The sequence below is a fragment of the Condylostylus longicornis genome, unplaced genomic scaffold (genome assembly GCF_029603195.1).
Source record: "Condylostylus longicornis isolate FDR11 unplaced genomic scaffold, ASM2960319v2 ptg000006l, whole genome shotgun sequence".
In the NCBI taxonomy this organism is placed as follows: Eukaryota; Metazoa; Arthropoda; class Insecta; order Diptera; family Dolichopodidae; genus Condylostylus; species Condylostylus longicornis.
In genome coordinates, this window is record NW_026577975.1 from 2,581,371 (window position 1) to 2,596,379 (window position 15,009).

A 15,009-nucleotide genomic window follows, 5' to 3' on the forward strand; every position below is an offset into this window, starting at 1 on the left:
TTCTGAACGGCAACACTATAAAAAGAGTTTTATGTTTCAGTCACGGCTATCTAAAAATGTAGTAGCAATACTATAGTTTGGAAATATTGGATAATACAATTAAATAATAAATTTTGGAGTAACTTTGTTAGAGAGCAACATGCCGGAGCCGGAATAAAATCTGGTTTGCATTAATATTATTTAGTCTAATTTTAATTACTACATGAGAAGAACAGTAAATTCTTCAAAAATTAAAGAGTTCAATCATTAACTAACGAAACAGTCTCTAAATGGCATGAAAATGGATAAGTGTTCGATGCTGCGTCTCAGAGAGTGTTGAATATTGATCAATGGAAGAAAAACTATAAGCCTTCACAGCAAGAGAAGCGGGAGCAATAGTTCACCAAAACATAGTCAAATTTATTGGAAGAATAAGTCTTGAGACAGCGAAAGATAATGGCGTGATAAATATAGTTAGGATTGTTACTGTATACGGTTGGGTGGCGCTATCTGTTGAATCGGGATGAATATCAAATATTTTTCATATTTTTAATATTTAAGTTTTAAAATCTTAATCTAATTTTAATTTCAAAATATTTTCTTTTTTTACAATTATAAATAATTATAATTGAATTTGAAAATGTTGTAGACATACAGATGTCCTCTCTTTTTTGATTTTAAAGTTCAAACTATACATACAATGCATAGTGCTATTTTAAACATTATTTTTATTTTAATAGACCGTACACATAACATTGCAATACACTAAGGAAATATTTTTATAAATAGAGTGATGACATTAAAATTATTACTATGCGTCTAGTATATTTAAAGTGAATATCAAAGATCATTGTATGTGCAGAATGGTTAAACGCAATTTAATTTTGTGTGCATTTCTGTAAGATTGATACTATATATCTATCAATTTATTTGTATATCATATATATAACATGAATAATCATTAAATTTATATCTTTTCCTAATTATTTTTTTTTGTTTTCACTTAAGTGTTGTAATAGAAATACTATTAAATTGTATAAATACTTATATATATAGAACGTATTGAAATCTATAAAATTTTTCAGTCACTTTATTAGCATATAATGATGGGTTATAAAAATCTTTTCATTTTTACGCTAATAAGCATTTCATTTATCATATGGGTGAAGAGCAAACACATGTACATAATGTAGATATGCAAGAAGTATTGTACATAGCGCATATTCTGTGTTAGGTACCTTGAAAATTACAAAAATTAAAATAAAATCAAATAATTATGCAATGAATATAATGAGAAGAGAAGGAGTTGATCATGTTAACTATGAGCAATTTGTGGTCATCTTTTCAAATCGGTAGTTTTCCGACATCTGTAAATAGGATCTGTAAAATCATGGCCTAATATATTTTCTGGTGTAGCGGCTCTAAAACGGATTCTTTTCTAACATAAGAATTTTAGTTACTATTTTCGTCATGTTGAGGATGAATACAAACCAGGTTCGTTCTATTTTAAATTTTTTTTTATCAGACACTGCCCATAGTAAAATATCAACTGCATAAGCTGGAAAATCGGCTTTCCCATTTGATATGTTCGAATTAATATTAAGCAGAGCTTAAGTGAGAACAATTTTGAGAAAACTTGCGAAAATTTGATACAATCATCTGCATTCTAATTCGCGTAATGCTAATACCTTAACTCAGTGTATTCTTTCTTTAGCAGAGCAAGTGGAATTTTATACTTACAATATGTATTGGATGTATCGGATGAATATAGTTCGCAAGTGTAAATAGCAACGAAAGAAAAAAAACATTATACGAGTATATTTAAAGTTTAAAGAGGTTGAGCACTTTGCGCATCATTTAATATACCTTAAACTTTATATGTTTTGTTGCATTCATAGGAAAAAAAAGAAGAAGAATTGTCGGCGGCGGCATATGCTTAATTGACAGAGTCATCACATGTAATAATGTAGTAATTATGATCAAAAGAAAATATTAAAAAAAAAAAACACAACAAGAAAATTAAATGGGAGATCGAAGAAAAGTATGAAAATTTTTAAGTGTTTTAACAGCACCTTTTCAAAGCATTTCAAAGACACTTATAAGTACGTTTTTTTTTTACTTTTATATTGTATTTCCATTTATAGAATAGAGATTGCATATTGACACTATAAAGAGCCGTGTAATGTAAAAAAAAAATTGTGATAATTAATTTTTGTTATATTTATAAAATGAATTTTTGTTATTACTTTTAGAATATCTTAAATAAATGAGTTTAAAACGTGTTTAAGTAAAGTTGATCGTGTCAAATCTGTGATTACGGTATATGATTTATTAGTTACCTGAGAATTGTTATTGCAATAATTAATAAATTCCGAATACATATATTTTTCTCAAATACTAGCCTTGTTCACAAAATACTCACTGCTAAATTTAACTATATTTTCAGGTTTATGTTTGCAACTACCAAAAGAATCCGAACTAAATCGACTAAACCTTCTTAAATAATAATATCAGACATCCATTGCTTATAGATCGAACATTAAACACATAGTGCAAAAAAAAAACATAATTTATTTGCAACTAAGCAACTATCAGTTAAAAACCAACATCATGATCATTTATAGGAAATAGGGATGGAAAATGAATGGATAATGTATAGGAAGGAGAAACAAAATGACGAGCACAAATAAAAACTTAAAGACTAACAAGCGAACAACAAAAAAAAAATATTACTATAAATTTAAATTACACAAAAGTCTAAATCTAAGAATACTCGTGCTAATAGTAGGATCAAATACCAAAGAATTAGAATTAATAGAACACAACATTTCTACCATAATCAGCTCATTTCTACTAATAAGCAGTAGTATGATAGCGAATATTATGCAATTCAACAGATCTAAAATTCCTTACATTATTCCTAATAGAAACTTAATCCAACAATGAATGAGTTACAATGGCCTCCCGATACAAGTTGATTGATAGCACTACAGCTCCCTCAAGACCTGAGAATCGCTCCACATCAACCTGGTTTCATAGGATCAGCATCAGACCAGCACAAATCCCTTTAAAGCAAAACGCAGAAATTTCCGTTAAAAATTATTTTTGAAAATAATAGCCATTTTATTATTTATCATGCAATATCGAAGCATTATAGACCGAATAAATTCTTATTAGTGATAAAACTTTTTCTCTATCCTATTCACCACGGGTTTCATCAATAATTTTTGAAAACTTAAGTGACTAAAGAGTGTATTTTTAAAAACTATTTTCAAATTCATAAAATGATATAAGAATGAACCCCATATTATAAGTAAGCCCAGGCGCATTAGGCAGTCATATTTTTTATAATATTGATTTTAAAAAAATTTTTATACCACCCACATTGAAAAACTACTTAAAAAAAAAATAAATATTTAAAATTCCATAAAAGGGAATTTTCACACATTAAAATACTTAAAATATATTTAGTCAATATAGTCAGCATCTTTAAATAAAAATCTAATTGATATTCAAGATATTCAATCAAAATTTAATTCCTATTATAAATCTAAAAAAATCTACACAACAATATCCAATAAATGTATATGGAAGAATACAAAATACAAGAACACAGGGAAAAAAACCACCAATCTTCAATACCACACTATATGGTTTGCATTCCTAGTACACGAACACAATATAATATGCCTATAAATCAGTTAAAATTTTAAAACCATCGTTCTTTAATCTAATATTGTCTCTGATAGTTAATCAAATAAATCAATGTTCTGAGGTCAGTTAATCATTTTTGCTGCCTTGTAGAAAAATTACAAAAGAATTTATGGTGTTAAGTCTGGATTTAAATTACGTGTATTAAAACAGAAATGGAAATAGAAAAAATATTTTTTTTTTTTGTTATTCTTTTACCATATTCTTCTCATATATGCCATTTCTCCTTTCTATCTACGTATGTATGTATGTATATCAAAAATAGTGAAATTATTTCTCATTTCTTTGAAAAGAAGGTTACCTGGATGCGCTACGATTTAAGATAAAAATGAAGAAAAATACAAAATAAGAAACAAACTGAGACCACCTTTTAAAAATTAGTAATTTAAGCAGGTGCTAATAATGCACCCTGAAATTTTTTATAATAAAACAAAATGAAAAACAAAGAAAAAGAACAAAAAAAAAAAATTATTGAACCCAAATCATGTTGTTTTTTTTTTTTTTTTTTTTGAAGAACTATTTGGGGCAATCAAAACAATTATGTACTCGCCTAATATATTTAAATTTTTTTTGTTATTCAACCATTTAAATACAATAACAATATATATAGAGAGCGAAGACGAAAAAATGAAAAAAAAACGTAAGAATTAGAAAACTGCCGCCGTTTTACAGTGTTTTTTTTTTTTTTTCAAGCAGAAAATTTTTAAAAATGTTAAAATTTTTTTTTATTTCGTTAATTGAATTGCCTATAATTGTAAATTAATTGTTAAACATAATTATAAAACAACTAGCGCCTCTATACAATATAAAATATAAACAAATAATACACACACATGCGTGATTACATTCGAATAGCATCTTGTTAATTCGAATAGCGTCTTGAAATATTAGATTAATATGCACCTATATCTAGGTATACGTACATACCAACTGCATGACTTCAATATTACAATAATACTGTTTGGGGTTTTACAGTTACGAGTAGTGGATTTATCATACACTTCTCTAATTTTGTCAGTGATAACTCATTTATGAGTGAAAGACCAGTTATAAATCAGAAATTAATACTCATGTCATTGTTGGGATTAGCTAAAACTAAGAAATGGATAAATTTCAATTAAAAAAATGGTCCAAAAAGAGCCAAATTTTTTTTTTGGTTGTATTTCAACTACCGAATTTCTAAAATGCTTTACATTCACAATTTTTTAATATTATAATATTGAGTGAACTGAGCTTGAATTTGATACGAAATCTTATAGCTATTGAAAAGATGAGCTAAAAAGTTAGTGAAGAGTCTCACTCTATTTGTATTAATTTTTTTAGTGATATGAACGGACCGACTAAATATTATATTAAACGTTAAATTGCAAGAAAAATACACTATCATTTCAATTTAGTGTATAACAAATTTCTTTTTTTACAAAAATGCTTGTTCTTCATTGAGTCTGATTTCAAAAAGGGAAATTTTTTTTTTTTTTTTTTTGTAAATGATCAATGAAAACATTTTCAAATATTGAAAGTAATTTGGTTCTATCGATAATCGGATATTGTTTATAAGACCACTATATATACCTTTAAGTTTTAGTTAAGGTATATAGGATATACATGCATACTGCGTATATAATATTGGTGAAAGTGAAATTCTCTCATATATAGTTGAAAAAACGGCAGTGAATGTATTTAAAAGACAGGTAATAAATGATTCACTTGAAGTCCGAATCATTTTGTGTTTTCTTTTCTCTAATTTTTTTTCATAATAAAAACCACATGTAATACATAAGAAATTTGGAAAAATTTCGAGACATTTTGAATTATTAGGATTATCAGTCAATTGTCAAGTTTTATAATTGAGGATCAATTTTGGATTTTTTTTTTCTAATAAAATATTTTTGTTCTCGGTTATGGTAGGAGTATTGTTTTTGATATTATGAAAAATTTCGAATTTTTTTTTTTTCATATTTACGTTAAGGGTATTAAAATTAATTTAAGGACTTGTATTAAATTTCTCTTATAATTTTTGTTCCGTATTGTTAAAAATTTCTGAAATTAAGTAAAATTTGAATGGAACACTAATAATACTATGATTACTAACAATATTTTAAGCATTTTTGTTTAGAATCTCGAGTATTTTTTGTTGTTATAATATCGAAATTTAAGAATAATGTGTGTGCCTGTGCAGTAGTGTGTATTTGTTCGCATATGTTCATATTAATATAAGTGACTGTAAATTAGATTTTCATTGAATTTTATTCTTAAATTTGAAAATATAAAAATTTTAATAATTTGGGTTTTTAAAGGAAATTTTTTTTTTTTTTTTTATAGATGGAAAAAATATTGTTATATGTGAATTGAATTTTAAATTAATTGGATGTCATAGTTTTTCTTATAATGTGATATACGAGAGCGTTTAATATTATACAAAGACTATTGGATGTAAAAGAGATGGGATTTTTTAATTTTTTATTGATTTTCTTTGGTACGAGTATATCTATAATATTTTTTTTTTAAAATAAAAATTTCATTTGATTTTTTTATAATAAATACATGCTGAGTCTAGTGTACAGGCATCTTTTCAGTAAAACGATATTTTTGTATTAAATGTGTTCGAATCGAACTGTTCGATTAGCAGGCCGATGAAGCCAACCAACGAGCAATGGTAAGAAAGCCTGACGTTAGAGTACCTGAGGGCGAGATAAAATTTAGAATTGAGCATTAAAGTGAGAAATTTCAATAATTTTTAAAGGAAACTACGTTCGGAAGTAAAATAAGAATTGAAACTGTTTGGAAATTAATTTGTAAATAACACTGAGATTTTGAATTTTGGGTGAATAGAAGTGATGAATTAATATTTGCAAGAAAAAAAAATTATTCATTGACCAATTATTGCCAACTATTTATTAGCTAATTGAAATTATAATTATTACGAAAAATTAAATTTAAAATTTTATGAAATTAAATCTGAACAATTTTTTAATTCGGATTAATTCGGAGCTTTCGAAATATCATTTTGAAATTTTTGTACGTAATTTCGAGTTCCTAATCGTGCACAGTAATTAAAAAAAAATCACGAGAATGTTGAGGGTAAGGGGATTGTTAAGAAGATAAACAGAGTCGATAAATAAGATTTTTGGTTTTATACAAAGACTAAATTATTTCGTTCCGCTAATAAAAATAGAAGCACTGTATTTAAATGCCTAAAACGTCTGAAAAAAAAAATAACAAATTTTATAAAAAAAAATTATTTTTTATTTTTCAAAAATGTTAATATCTTTACGAATTACGTGATTATTTTCTTTTAATATTATTAAAATTTTGGAGACCATGAATTAACAATATAAGTGTTATACTATATATAGAAAATTCCAATTCATAAACAATATTTTTATTCTAAAGCATTCTATTCGATTCAATAATAAAAAAATTAATTTTAAGGATATTTTAAGGATATTTTTATCAAACTAAAATCATTATTTAACATATCTTTAGATTTTATAGTTTTTCTTCTTAAATAAAAAATTTAAAGGATATTTTTAATAATATATTCGAATATTTTTTAAATGTAAAGAATAACGATATAAAAATCCACAATATTCTTGAAATGATAGGGTAATTTATTGTTGAAATTTCTAGTATAAAATATTGAAAAAAAGAAGACGAGAATGAATTATCAATAAAATTCAATGTGATTTACAGTTTTAATATATTTTCAGATTCTATTAAAATTATATAGTATTAAAGATTTTTATTTTTATTTATAGAAAATATGTGATTAGAATGGAAATGCTTTCTAATTAAAAATGCTGTTTAACAAATTGTAAAAAAATTTTGTATTAAATGCTTGAAAACTTGTTTAATAATCTGATATTAATTTTAAGAAATCAATTAATATATGTAGAGGTCCGTACTGTTTAATTCAATTTTGAATGGAAATCAGAATTGATGGTGTTATTTGGAAATTTAGCCAAGAGTCAATTTGTATATACACTAATTACTATGAATTTTCTGAATTAAATCAATGCTGAAAACTATAGGGAATCCAAATTTGAGTTTCGGAATTTCGGAAATTAACTTTCGAATTATTTGGATTTCTACACCGTTCGTTTTCTCTTTTTCACAGAATTCCAGGAACTGGCATAAAGCTTAAATCAAAAAAAAAAAAGCTAATCGTATTGTAATGATTTATTTGAAAATTTCAAGCCATAATAATACCGAAATTGGATAGTTTGGTAAATGTAAAACATCAGAATAAAAAAAAATATTTTATATGCATATTTATTACAATATTTCATTTTTCTTATTGAATTCGTATTTTTAAATATTGAATTTTATTTAATTTCGGAATTATACTGAAACTCCGAATTTCATTTTATGTAACTCCGAAAATTTCGGAATTAATTTTTTGATAAAAATTGGATTCCTTGCTCAAAACCACAAACTTTAAATACTAGATTCTGAATAATAACGAGTATACTGAGATAGAAATCCGCACTAGGCCAGAGTTTATAGAAATATGAGTAAGTAAACAGAATATTTTGATTTCATATGAATCCGGTGTATAATCTCAAAAATTTCAATTATAGAATCCGATTCCGTAACCTACATATCAGATCGACCTCGATATATTTTCGAACCTCAAACAAAACGTGATACGTTCTTTCAAAAAAAACTTAATAATTTTTGCATAATTTTTTGAAATTTCGCCTTGCAAGATATTACGAATTGTAATGCCAATTTAAATTTTTGAAGAATTAATTCCAAATTTCAATTTATGGTCAAAAATATTTCAAAAAAGAAAAAATGTATAACAATTATTTAGTATTATTTTGTAAAATATTTTTTATTTATTCTACTTCTACACACTAGCCTTCAATTAATTTTAATTATATTATTTTATATCATAATAGTATTAATAAATACCTTAGGCATTAGCTGTTATTATGCAAACTTTATAATGCTTATAAATTCAAATTTGAAACCACAGTCATATTATTAAAAAAAAAAAATTGGAAATTACATAGCTACTATATTCGTTTATAATAAAGTTAAAAATTTCATCACGAAGATGGGCACTATAGTTACTATATTTTATTTTACTATATAATTTTCTATATGTAATTATAATATTAACCCGGTGTTAAAATATTATTTATAAAATTATTAAAAGTATTAATTTTATATACAGTGTTACTGAACCTTAATATTTGGCCTTTTTTGAATTGGACCATCAAAAATAATAGAAAAACAAAAAATTTTTTTTTTTTAATAAATTCCCTATAGCTTTTATTTGTACATTTTTACATTATTAAAAATATAGGCAACATAATTATCTTGTTAATCATTTTAACTATATTCTATTAATGGTTATACTATGCATACAAAGATTTTTTTTTACGTTTAATAAATTCAACACATAAGAAAATGAAAAATAAAATGAAAGAAAATATTGCTTTTATAATAAGATTATCATCTTGTTTTTTTCTTAAAGTTCATCAAACTTCAAATTTTTTATTTGCATTATAAGGTGTCTCGAGTTCGATTTATGTGATTAAAATTTGTGAAAATTTCATATCTAAACTTAAAATTTTCTCATTGAGAAAGCCAATATATTTATGTAGCAGATCGCATGTAGTATCGGACATTAGCGTTTATAAGTAAATCAGTTGCATATTAATTGTTCTCTTTCTTAAATAAATAAAAATTGTACAATGTTCATTCAAACTTTTTGTACATTTATTAAACGTTCTCTATTTAATCTGAATTTTGTTTTTGAATCTATTGAATAAATTTTCGGAATAATGTCCGAATTTTCAGAACAAAATATCGGAGTGAGTTTCTATTGAATTCAATAGCTAGCATTATATTTTAATTCAGTTGAATATTAAGCTTGTTCTTCTATAATTTGTGGTATTATAATTTACATAGATTAAAAAACAATCTTACCGAAATATTTTATGTAATAAATTTAAAATCGAAAAACTTAAATCTATTTTAGTGAATCTAGTATGAAAATAAATTAATAATTTATATTTTAATTTCGATTTTAGTTCCTGTATTTGAATAATATAGTTATTTAATATCAGAATTGTATAAAAATTGTCCCGGAAGAACTTAATTTCACGATTCTTTTGAATTGGAATTCACCAAATACCTCACATTAGCAATGTTTTAAGGAAACTAGTTCATATATCATTCCTATCAGCGCTATCTTCCAATAATTAAATAAAAATTTATCAGCAACTGTGTTTTCACGTAATTTTAGTCTTTTTTTTTGTGTCTCATTTGCAATTTCTATAATATAATACGGTGTACTTATATTCAGGCATGATAACTTACACGAGACACCTTATATATTTATAATATTATGTAGATTAACATAATATACATAAAATTTTTGTATTATATTATTTAGAAAATTGTAATATCTATGTTGTAAGTATGTGTATACGTAATTCATTATAGTTTCAGGCCATTTATGCTTCCTGTAATAATAATTCTCTAATCTACAATCCGAGCCCTATTATTTATGTATGTATGTATAAAAAAAATTTTCTAAATTAATAAAAATTTTAAAATAAATAATTGATATGTATAGTATATATAAAATAATAAAATTACGATATGAATTCATAATTCTGTTATACAAATTTATTACGTTTTCTAAAGCAAAATCCATATTATTTGAATAGAAAAAAAAAATAGAAGAGATTTTTGCAAGAAAATAATCAAAAATGGCCTTTTATAATTTTGGATATTACATGTGATGCGAATAAAATTAATTTTATGTTTCAATTTATGAAAAATTTTTGAAATCTTTTTTAGCACTTTTCCAAAAAATTTTTGAAAAAAAGTGCTTATTAGTTTCACTCTGTCCGTCCGTCCGTCCGTATGTCCGTGTGTCTGTTTACAAAACTTCTACACCCTTGAAGATAAAAAGCTGAAATTTTGTACGTATATAGATCTTTACTAGAAACTTATTTCCGTTGAACAAAATTTTTACCTATCTCCCCCCCTTTAGAAGTTATACCCCACCAAAAACCCTAAAAATGGCCTATTTTAACTATTTGTTGCAATGAAACCATAAGCATTTTTGAAATTTTGCAAACGCAGAAAGACAGTGGCTTGCTTCCTCTAGCACGGTATACTAAAGCTAAACTTTAGAAAAACAAAATGGCCGTTCAAATTTACCGTTATCTAAAGACTTTTTTTTCCAAATTTTTGATTTCGTTTTTCTTCTAGACCCCAGCCTGTAGAAGCTTGAAATTTTAGGGCCTTTTAGACATTAACAAATAGTTTATTTTGTTAGAAGAAAATTTTTTTCCATCTCCACCCCCTCTCAAGTTATTGCCTCTTGAAATTTGTAAAATTTGAATTTTTGATACCTTATATTTCCGAAACCGCAAGCTTTTTCAAATTTCTATAAACGCAAAAAGTTAACGGTAATTTCCATGACATTAAAAAATATAATTATTTTTCTTAACTCACACAAATAACCCTTAAAATCGAGCATTATGTTAACCCCTCTTAATATTAATTTTTGCTTTATTTCAAAGACTGCATGTATGCATCATCCTAAATATATGCAATCCTAGAAATAGTTTTGTATATGAATGAAAATAATTTTAATAGTGTTATAGGTATCCATACTCGTAGACTGTATTTAAAAGCAGAAATTTTCACTTGTTGAAGGGAAAAGTGCTACAATACAAACCATTGATTTGACCCAACTTTATTTTTTTGTTTTTTCTATACTATGTTATTTGATATTGAAAGAGAGTTTTGAATTTTTTTTTTCTTGAAAATTTTAAAATTTAAATTTATAGTTAAGTTGTTATTAAAATTACTGAAATTGTACAGACTATGATATAATGGTAAAATATTTGAAAAGTATCCAAAAATTTCAATTAACCAATGTTATTACTGCCAATAATGAGTTATTTTTAGTGAAATATTTGCAGAGTACCGTTAATTACAGCAATAGCTGTATAAATAATTTGCATATTAGTTTGCAAATCACTTGATCTAGAATTTGTATAACCCTGAGACTGTAATCGAAATGGAGTGGTGAGAAAAGTTTTTATATGTTACAGGGCCGTACCTGAAATGGTGCAAATAAATTTTTTTTCAAAGTTGTAAATTATCATCAGTGTTGCCAGCATTTCTGTACGTGATTAAATAATAAATTAATTTTTAGAGAAATTTTTTTATTAATAAATATTTCGCAAAGATTTATTCCGGGATATATGAACTCAAATCGGGAAATTTTAGATAATTTCTCGAGAAATTTAATGATTTCCGATTGGCAGCACTGATTATGACTATAATGAGAATAGTCGTTAAAGCATTTCCTTACACAAAATTTGTGTTCTTATATAAAAAAATCCGGAAGTCTTATATGGTAAATTTTTGCGAATTCTACAATTTTCTTTTTCTTTACAAGTTTTATAATGTATATTAAGTCTAGAATTTTAAATATAACATATGAAAGCTCTTCAACCCACTTCCTTCTAAATGCGATTTGAATTTTTGATAATAAATTTTTTTTGCAAAATTAATTATAAAATGCTTAGAGTCGTTGTATTAAACCAACTTTCTATACATTCACTCCATTGTATTCAAAATTTAATGAATGCATTTAAATTATTTTTGCCATAAGGCATTAAAAACTATATGGAAGAAATATAATGTAATACAATTTTTTTTTAAGTAAAACAAAACTTTAAAATAAAATTTTATTCAAAAATTTTTTTTTTATTTTAATTATTCAATGCGGTATAAGATACGAAATGTGTATATAAATTGTAATTTTTAAATGGGAGTGTTTGAAACTCATGTAGATAAATTGAAGGTTTTGAATATTACTTAATCTTTATAAAGGGTTACGATCATCTATATATAGGTGATGAAAAACTTGTTAATTTACATTGAGAACAACAATGTAATAAAAGAAGATTTACCGATTACATATGCGGCGGTACAATGTATACAATTTTCATATTTTGCAACAAAATATAAAAAATTAAAGAAAAAAATACTTTTAATTCAATTCATAATTATTTTTTTAAAAAATATTTTTTTTGAATAAGAAATCAGGGTATATAGAATAATTAATGGTTAAAATGCAATGTGTAAAAAAAATTAATTATTAAAAAATTATCAATGTAAAACGAGAATAAGTAGAATTGATTATGCCATCCTTGCCGCCCATATAGGATCGTATGAGCTTGCACATCCTATATGGGCGAAAAAATATTCTGTAGCTGATTATGGGACAGAAAATGACTTTAATTATGTTGGCTTTGTTTTACAAACGGATATAAAACCAGTGGCGGATTTATAATACCCTTCGAAAGTACACGAGTTTGCAAGTAAATAATAGTTGCCGTATTACCATATTAATTTATTCAAAATTTCATTACTGCGATTTCAATAGTTTATATTAGATATTATATCAAACAACTATTGAAGTTGTATGACACTTATAATAAGCGTTCATGATATCTCATCATAGAAAATTTGGTGAGCTTAACTCAATTAGTTTTCGAGTTGTAATTGAACCGTACGGACAGACGGATAGACATAATTAAATCGACCCAAAATTAGACGTAGAAAGACAGGAATTAGAATAGGCTAATATATGTTGGTAATAAGCGAATTTCTACTACTATATTAAATATAATTTTTTTGAAATTTTTCATTAAATTAGAGTATCTAAATCTTTAAAACTCTATTCAATTTTCATGTTCGGCACAGTTATTTCAATAATTGTCAAATTATTTAAAACTATTTGGAAATTATGTAAAATCGGAAAGGTAGGAAATAGGTAGGAAAAAATTAATTTTGCTCAAAATATTTAAAACTTTAGATATAAAAGATAGTGTGATAGAATTGTTATAGAAGTGTTATACAATTTTTGTTATTAACTTATTAGAAAATGGTTCAAATATAAGATTAACTTATGGATGCTAAAAAATGGCCTCATATTTTCTCAATTTATCAAAAGGAATTCAAAAACCTTCTTGAATTTTTCATTCTAAATGAGCAATACTAACAATGTATAACAGTTTTCAACAACAAATAATGTTCAGCCCTTATATACAAAAATATTCTATACAATGTTCCTATGTAAACATAGATCAATAGCAAAGGTAAATGTGAAATAATTTTATTTAAATAATAGATAAAAATTTATTTATTTTACATATTTTTTTTTTCTTTCTTTCATTTCCTCAATAAATATAATTTTTAATCTTTAAAAATGATAAATAAAGAAAGAATAAAAAACCGAAAAGAAATTTAAAATCAATTCGAACTGTAAAATTTGTTTTTCCTGCAACGTGTTAAATTTAACACAGGCTCACCTCCCCCAAAAAAATTTTCAATCCTTTTAAATGAAAAAAAAAAAAAAAATCCTTGAAATATTATTATACAACAAAAACAACGTCATATTGAGTCCCACAACATAAGTCAAACCCTTTTTTCGTTGTTATTTTTTGACTTCTCTGTATTTTTGCTTTTTGGAGTTTGAGAAAGGACTTTCCGTCTCAATGAACAAAATAAACAGAACGGTAAAACAAAGTTTTAAAAAAAAATTTTTTTGTGATTTTTTTTTCTGTTATACTCGCTTTTTTTTTTATTATTCTTAAAGTCGTTATAAAAATATGACCGCTCGTAAATTATAATATTTTCTCCAATGTCTATCACTATGAATTCCAAAAAAAAAAAAAATTTCCCTTTATTCCCTTTAATTTTTAGTCAAAACAACAAAAAAATTGTTCTTTCTCAATAATTTTTGTTTTTTCTTTATAATTACTTTAAAGGAAAATTTTTTAACTGTTTGGTTATAAAAAGTGGAAAACTAAAAAAAAAAAACAAAAATGGGGGTTTTATAATTCAATTGATTTTTTTGTTTTCTTCTCTCAATTTTTTTTTGTTTTATCGTTACAAAGTAAAAATTATAATGGAGGATCATGTAAACGACCTGATCTTTGATTAAACAATTTAAAGTTTTTAAAGTTAATTTTATTTTTCTTTTCCTATTCTTTTTGTAAACAAAATATAGAAGCTTATATTGGGGTACAAGTATTGGTCTACAGTTTGAATATAACACATTACGACAATTATTTTACGACAAATATAGCACATTCGCCTTTTAACACCGAAAGTCGCATACATTCATGCTACTTTAGGCCTACATAGCGAAACCAATTAATTAAAATATACTTTTGTTACAATCATATAATTTTGCATAAATTTAGGAGTAATCTTAGAAGAGTACAATTATAATATTATAAAGGTTGAATTGTGAATATTACTAATTAA